Here is a 7,593-nt window from a genome sequence, read left to right on the forward strand (position 1 = left end):
TGTACAGGGTTTCCGAGGGTGTAAATCCTTACGGGAGTAGAAAGCCTCATCTTTCTCCCGCGGAGCAGCTGGTAGTTTCCAACCGCTGACCTTTAGGTTCACAGCCCGATTCGTAACCACTACGCTACCAGAGCTCCTTGGTTGGCTGGAGTAAAATTTGAGTTGGACTGATTAGCAGAAATGCATAGAGGGTAGACACATGTTAATTAACATGATGGCCCGGCAAACAATATGCAGTAAGAGGGATGCTGGCAAAGGAAAGATGAAGGTAGCAGAGACACAGGGAGGAATGCAAGAGTTAAAGTGAATAGAGATAAATACTGTTAACTGAGGTACATGGAGAGGATTGTAATCATTGTCATGAAGCGAAGTGTATGATTTGTTGAGTACAAAACTGATGCTATGCTTTGTAAATCTTCACTGAATTACAATATAAAAGGTGTTTTTTTTATTCAACAAAAAAGGACATCATACAGGATGAAAGCAAAAGATCATTAAAAAAGATGAAAGAGGGAGGGAGGAAGGAAGGAAGGAAGGGACCAAAGTGGATATCATAAGAGACTCTGAAACTTGCTCTAGAGTATACAGAAAGTAAAGCAACTGGGGAAAAATGAAGAAATACAAGAGCTAAACAGAAAATTTCAAAGAGCAGCTCAAAAAGACAAAGACAATTATTACAATGGAATATGCAAAGATCTGGAGTTAGAAACTCTAAAGGAAAGAACACGATCAGTGTTTCTCAAACTGAAAAAATTGAAAAAAAACATTCAAGCCTCAACTTGAAAAAGTTTAAGGATTCTATGGGCAAAATATTGAATGATACAGAAAGCATTGAATCAAGACGGACTTTCTGGGTTTTCTCTTTTGTCAAGACGGCCAAACGAATTCCACCATTGAGCATTCGTCCGACCACTCCAGTCCCAGCACCCCTTACAACTCTGGCTCCAGTCCCAGCCTGGACTCCTGTCTCACCCTCAGAACCCACTGTAGCAATGGGTAAGACAGAGGCCTCGGGGCAGAACCCAGCTCAGTGCAAGCCCCCGCACAGACCTGGGCCCTGACGCCTCCGCCACCTGGTCGGGCTTTCCCAGGGCCCTTCCAGGGCGGCTGCATGGTCCGACTTCACCCTGGCACTTTAGCCTCCGTCGTGGGCACCTATGAGCGACCTAATGAGGGTGCTGTTGAGTTATCTGGACCCTGCTGGGAACTGTTGACCAGCACTCAGTGGAAGTCATCAATTGCTTTTCAGTGTCTCATAAGAGTCTGAAGATGAGGTCACTGTTGCCATGGAACTTGCTAAGAACATGTATGAATTGCACAAGATAATATCTCCAAACAAGTTCATCCTGGGCTGGTATGCTACAGGCCATGACATTACAGAGCACTCAACGCTGATCCATGAGTACTATAGCCGAGAGGCCCCCAACCCCATTCACCTCACTGTGGAAACAAGACTCCAAAACATGAGCATCAAAGCCTATCTCAGCACTTTAGTGGGTGCCCCTGAGAAGGCTATGGGGGTGACATTCACACCTCTGACAGTGAGATATGCGTTTTCTGACACTGAAGGAGTTGACTTGATTATGAAGACCTGTTTTAGCCCCAACCCAGTGATTGGGCTCATTAATACCACATGCAAGTAAAATTTTGCTAAAGATATTACAAAAATGATCACAACAGCACAACGACTAGGGAGATGCCAGAAATTCAAACTGGATTCAAAAGACAATGTGGAACTAAGGCTATTGTTGCTAATATCAGATGGATCTTGGCTAAAAGCAGAGAATACTGGAAGATGTTTATTTGTGGCTTATGAACTATGCAAAGGCATTCAACTGAGTGGATCATGGCAAACTGTGGATAACATTGCAAAAATGAGTATTCCATAACATTTCCTTGGGCTCATGAGGAAGCTGAAGAGGCAGTTGTACCAACAGAACAAGGGGATACAGAATTTTTAAATGAAAAAATATATGTGTCAGGGTTGTATTCTTTCCTCATGCTTACTCAATCTGTATGCTGAACAAATAATCTGAGAAACTAGATTGTATGAAGAAGAATGTGGCATTAGTTTCAGAGGAAGACTCATTAATAACCTATGATATGCAATGACACAGAACCTTGCTTGCTGGATGGGAAAAGAATTTGAAGGACTTGATGAAATCAAAGACCACAATCTTCGGTATGGATTGTACCTCTGTGTAAAGGGAACTAAAAATCTTCACCACTGGACCAATAAATAACATCATGATAAATGGAGAAAACATTGAAGTTGTCCAAGATTTCACTTTGCTTGGATCCACAATCAACGCCCATAGAAGCAGCAGTCAAGACATCAAATGGCATATTGCATTAGGCAAATCTGCTGCACAAGACCTCATTAAAATGTTGTCTTGAGTGCTAAGGTTTGATTGACCCATGACGTGGTATTTTCAATTGCCTCACATTGAAAATACTCATGGTGATGTGGCATTGTAGAATAAGCACTGGACTGCTAATCACAAGGTCAATAGTTGAAACCCATCATCCTCTCCTCAGAAATTCTACAGGGTTGCTATGAGTCTGAACTGACCAAAGGGCACTTAACAACAACACCATATGCATGTGAAAGTTCACAATGACTAAGGAAGATGGTAGAAAACCCAGTGCATTTGAGAACAATATTGAAATTGCCATAAACTGCCAGAAGACAGAACAAATCTGTTTTGGAAGAAGTGCAGCCAAATAGCTCCTTAGAAAGTAGGATGGCAAGACTGTCTCTCAATTGTTTGGACATGTTGTTAGGAGGAGCAATTCCTGGAGAAGGACAATATGCTTGGTAAAATGGAGGGTCAGCTACAAAGAGGAAGACCCCTAGTGAGATGGACTGACACAATGGCAGTAACAATGGACTCAAACAAAACAACAATTGTGTGGATGGAAGAGGAGCGGGCAGCGTTTCATTCTGTTGCATACAGAGTCCCTATGAGTCGGAACCGACTAGACAGCACTTAACAACAGCAATGCAATTTTCCACCATTTAAAAGTATATCAGTATATTCAGTACCCTTTGACCTAGCCTCAATGGCTCGATAATCAGAACTCAACTAGAGGAAGATGGGGGGGGGTGTTTTTTTGATCAAGGAAACAAGGGTAAATTGCTTCAATTTGATGAACCTGACCTATACTCAGAGAAGTAGTTACTCTAAATACCAACAGAGAGGGAAAGAGTCAAGTATCAATGCTATCCCCTCTGTGCACAGGGTAGATAGGGACGGGCAACTTAGACATTGGCTATCTAAAATGAGGAGGCAATAAAGACACGAAATGACTGGCTTACAAGGTTTCAAGAGGGAGTTTAGTTTAAGAGTATGGGGGGAAAGAAAGAGTTCCCACTGAATAGCTGTCATCTTGTCTAGATGGGCTTGGTGAAAAGAGATGGGGATAAGATTCGAAAGATTCAATAATGAATAATTGTTATCATGACTAATTGCGACTGTCACAATTGTAAAGGTAGAAGTTTTGTAACAAAAACGAGGGAGTGATTAATCTTACAGTCCAGAAACAGAGGACCCTGGGACCATCAAGAGAGGAACGCAGAGTTCCTTATCCAGAGAAGCAGTAGTGCCAGAGATGGAGGCAGAGATGAAGGCATGGAGAGGGGGAGCAGCTGAGGACTCTAGATTCATGGACTAAGAAGAGAAGGACTAAGAACTGGTGGCCAGGAGCAGACTTGCAGATTGTGCCCTTCGGAGATGTAAATTATTATATATGCCTGAGTGTTTTGTTTTTTTTTTTAAAGTATATCAGTACATTCCTAAGAATAAGATTATTCTTTTAGACACACTACAGTGGTCAGCCCTAGAAATTTTAACAATACAATAATTTTATCTAATCTGTCCCTATCCCAATTTTGTAAATTGACCTAATAATAATAATATTATCTTTTTATCCTCCAGTCCAGGGTCCAGTCTAGGATTAAAACCAATCTCAGGACTAACATTAACACTATTCTTGTGTTAATTCATTGCACTATATAACTTTCCTTTTAACTGTCTTTCAGATACCAGAAGCCACACTCAGAAGATAAACAGCCCAAACCAGACATAACTATTTGGACCAACACACATGTGCAGAGCTATTCAGCCAATGGAATCACTAATTAACCCTGCCTGCAAGACTTCCTGGTTTCCCAGAGCACAAAACCAGGAATCCCTCCTGTACCCATGCATAGTGAATTACAAATGGCATGGTTCTTTAAATCAAAGCCTAGGAGAGTTCAATCATCAGACACCAATTTCATTTGAATTACACACTTTCCAACATAATCTTGCCAAGGGATCTCTGCCAATCCTCAGAACACATCTCATCTGATTCCTCTTATACTGAAACTCTAAGCAACACAAAAATCTGTCTGAGTAGTAAATATAGTTAGGTCCTCTCAAAGCATTTTCCCCCTTCTCCTGGAAAGGATCACAGCTACAAGTTTAGTTCCAAAAGAGTATGTGCTGGTAACCATTTGCTTTAAGAGAGTACTGGTGTGGCACTGTAGGGTAAGCACTCAACCATAAAGTCGGTCTGAACCCCAAGGTCAATGGTTCAAACTCACAAGCCGCTCCTCGGAAACAGGGTCACTATGGGTCGGAACCAACTCGATGGCATTTAATGACAACAAAATTTCCAATGCAGGGGAGTGGTTAATCTTACAGTCCAGAAACAGAGGACCCTAGGACCATCAAGAGAGGAACGCACAAGCAGAATGCGGGACCTTATCCAGAGAAGCAGCAGCGCCAGAGATGGAGGCAGAGATGGGCACATGGAGAGGGGACACAGAGGACTCTAGATTTATCAACTAAGAAGAGAAGGACTAAGAACTGGTGACCAGGAACAGACTTGCAGAATGTGCCCTTTGGAGATGTAAATTATTATATATGCCTGAAAAAAAAAAAATCACAAAGTTCAGACTTAATTTATGCACTTTAAAATAAATTTTTTTTCCAAAGCATTATGGTAAATGTGGTATAGACTCTTCTGTGGTGAGCTGTTCCCACATCAGTCCACTGCTTTAAAATCTTCCCCAGTTCGCTCTTCCACCTGTTTTCTTCTGCAGTTCCATGACCTTTGGGCAGCCAGCAGAACTTGGGAGAGCCCATTCATCTTCAATTACTCTGATAAATTCAAGAGCGGAGATCGCTGTGGTTGACAGGTACAGCCTAAACAAAGGCTCCAGATGAGAACTTTTGATGGCTATACTTTCCATCTGAGCCTAATAGAAAGTTATTAATCCATATAAATGCTATAGTCAAACCATGTGGTGGGGAGAAATGTGACAAGTCTAGAATCAGACACACTAGCCAAGGGAAAAAACGACACCTACCCCAATGTTACGGTCTATTTGCATGCAATTCCAGCCAAATCAATATCGCCATCTTAATCAAGGGGAATTACAGGCTTCGGCAAAGAGGCAACATTGTTAGTAATTATATCTGAGCCATTTTCAGACACATCGCACACTGCGTTGAAATGTTTAAACAGATAGAAGAGAAAAAGGGAAAAAAATCTTGGAGAGCTTGAGGGCTGTTTGTGCCCAGAGTGGTGATTCAACAAATCACATTTGTGTTCACATTCAAACCTTAAAATGGAAGTGCCGGACCAGAAATCTCAGAGTCATGGAGAGAAAACAGGGTTGGAACTGTGAACGTGTACAACATGAATGGAGGCTTTTGTCACTGTAAGTGAAAATATTTAGACTTTTTTCTTTTCTTTTCTTTTCTTTTAACCAGAATGCATCATCTGCATGTCTCTTTTAGGGATGTGCATTTGCTATATCAGACATACTGGATTTGAGTTGATACAAACCTGGCAGGCTGGGGACACAGGACACTGAGCCTAGCTCAGGCCTTGAAAAACAGCAAGTAGAAATTAAGGGAGGTAGGGATCAGGGGAGAACAGGTTAAATGACATTCATTTGTATTTTAAATTTCCTGACTTCTTTTCATCTGGTTTTTCTTTTCTCCCTAATTTGAATTCCAGTTATCAGAGGAAGAAGGCCTGCTTGAATTTAAAAAAGGTCTGAAACAGTGTTTATGAATGAAGGACTATGATTTTCTTAAATTCAAGCACAGGCAGCAGCAATGCAGGGGAGGTGCCCTGGAACAAACACTGCTGGCGTCAAAGAAGAAAAATGATTTCTAATTAACAGGGAGACAGCAGCTCAAGGCACACTGGCCTCAGCCCACAAGGGCTTTGTTTGTATGCAAATGACTACTTCTAAAACACTAGAAAATGCTTCTTTTCCTCAAGGAGATAAACACCCTCTTGAATATCTTATTTATTCTACTCATTTGCTTATTTTCTTTACATATATACATAAAGTGAGAGTCCTGGTGTGCAGGATAATGCACTGGACCACAAGATCTGTTTGAACCTCAAGGTTGGCCTTTCCAACCCACCAGTCCTCAGAAACTCTATACAGGGTCGCTATGAGTCGCAACCAGATTGACAGCATTTAACAACATATGTATGTATTGTTGTTGTTAAGTGCCATTGAGTCATTTCTGATTCATAGTGACCCTGTACAGGGTTGCTGAGAAATTATATATATATATATAACTGGACGATGAACCACAAGAGCTGCCATTCACTCTGCTCAGAAAAGAAAAGATTTTCTGCTGCCACAAGGATTTAAAAGCCTTAGAAACTCTACACAGGATCACCAGGAGTCAGAACCAACTTGTTGGCACTTAATATATATATTACTGTCAAGTCGATTCTGACAGTGGTACCATGTTAGCAGGTTCCACTGAGAACAGAGTCAGGCTGGTGTGGTGGCAGCAACAAGAAGGCAGAAAAGGCCTCCTCTGTCTCTGTCGGCCAGAGCCCAGAAGCTGCTGAATATGTACTGATTCTCCCAAGCAGGTACGTCTTCATAGTGATGTAAGATCAAGATTCCATGGCACAGGGTTCGTCCCCCCTGAGACAGAGCCCCTGCCCACCCTGATGAAAAGAAAAAGGTTCTATAATTTCCAGGGCACACACATATGCATCTTGTGTTACTTTATCTTGTTATAAATTCTGTCCGTGAAGGGTGCAATTAGAAAGCTGCCAACAGATCTCCCCCTGCATGGGACCCCATTATCCCTCTGGTATTCTCTGGCCTTTCCTACTGTGGAACCTTTAATCCAAGTATCCAGTCACCAAACAATGCCAGTTTTGCATATTCAGTCTTTCTCCCATTCCCAATGGCTCTGTCCATCTGACCATAGGAAAAATTACTTAACACCCTACCCCCCCGCCTCTGTCAACCAGTCTTCAGTACAGCCTTCACACTGCTACCTAAGTAACAGATGATTGCTAGACAAATGACAGATTGATAGAGGCGGCTGCTGCCATGGAATCAGTTCAGATTCATTGTTGATGTTGTTGTTGTTAGGTACCATTGAGATGATACTGACTCATAGTGACCCTATGTACAACAGAACTAAACACTGCCCAGTCCTGGGCCAACCTCACTACTGTTGCCACGCTTGAGCCCATTGATGCTGTCACTTTGCCAACCAGCTTATTAGGGGTCTTCCTCTTTTTCACTGACTCTCCACGTTACCAAACATGATA

The 7,593-nt window shown here is 42.0% G+C and overlaps 1 pseudogene; it reads left to right on the top strand.

Annotated features, from left to right (window-relative positions):
• LOC102820272 overlaps positions 1-4,145 on the top strand; it is a 5,029-nt pseudogene extending 884 nt beyond the window's left edge.
• Positions 4,146-7,593: the final 3,448 nt, after the last annotated feature.

This window comes from Chrysochloris asiatica, unplaced genomic scaffold (genome assembly GCF_000296735.1).
Source record: "Chrysochloris asiatica unplaced genomic scaffold, ChrAsi1.0 scaffold00067, whole genome shotgun sequence".
In the NCBI taxonomy this organism is placed as follows: domain Eukaryota; kingdom Metazoa; phylum Chordata; class Mammalia; order Afrosoricida; family Chrysochloridae; genus Chrysochloris; species Chrysochloris asiatica.